This window comes from Apaloderma vittatum, unplaced genomic scaffold (assembly GCF_000703405.1).
Source record: "Apaloderma vittatum isolate BGI_N311 unplaced genomic scaffold, ASM70340v1 scaffold29318, whole genome shotgun sequence".
Classification (NCBI taxonomy): Eukaryota; Metazoa; Chordata; class Aves; order Trogoniformes; family Trogonidae; genus Apaloderma; species Apaloderma vittatum.
Window position 1 is genome coordinate 1,760 of NW_009731720.1, and position 495 is coordinate 2,254.

The following is a 495-nucleotide window of genomic DNA, read 5'->3' on the forward strand; positions in this document are numbered from 1 at the left end:
GAGGGCTGGGCTTGCAGAAGGAGAAGCTGCTGTCTTTGCGGCAAGCAGAGTTGTAAAACGAGCCCTGGAAGTTTGCAGAATGCGTGCCGAGCCCAGCGTTTGAATCCTCCCAGGCTGTGACAACGCTCCTGCTGCCTGTGCCAGCGTGGAGGGGTGTCATGCTGCCTGCTGTTACACAGGGGCTCCGGGCTTGAGGCCTGGGTGATTTAATTCAAGGGTGTAACCTCAGGCTGGAACGGGGCATCGCATCCATCCGTGATGGATCTGTGCTGTTTATGTGTTAAATACTGGCTATAAGGAAGCATCTCTTTACCTCGGGTTAACTGTCGTCCGTCGATAAGCAAAGCACAGGGAGGCAAGGACAGAGACACACATGCAGGTTAACAGAGAAAGAACATTTCAAGTAACATGTTTTTAGTGCTCAGGTGTTTTAGTGGAAAGAGAGATGTTGGGATGGGTGGCAGCTGGGGAACAGAGCCGCTCACATGGCAGGGG

At 53.1% G+C, this 495-nt stretch overlaps 1 protein-coding gene across 1 annotated transcript in view; it reads right to left on the reverse strand.

Moving 5' to 3' along the window:
* Window positions 1-495, reverse strand: part of LOC104278351 (arrestin-C-like) — a gene marked incomplete at its 5' end in the record, with an annotated part of 5,884 nt that overhangs the window by 1,077 nt on the left and 4,312 nt on the right. The gene's annotated exons all lie outside the window — the stretch shown is intronic.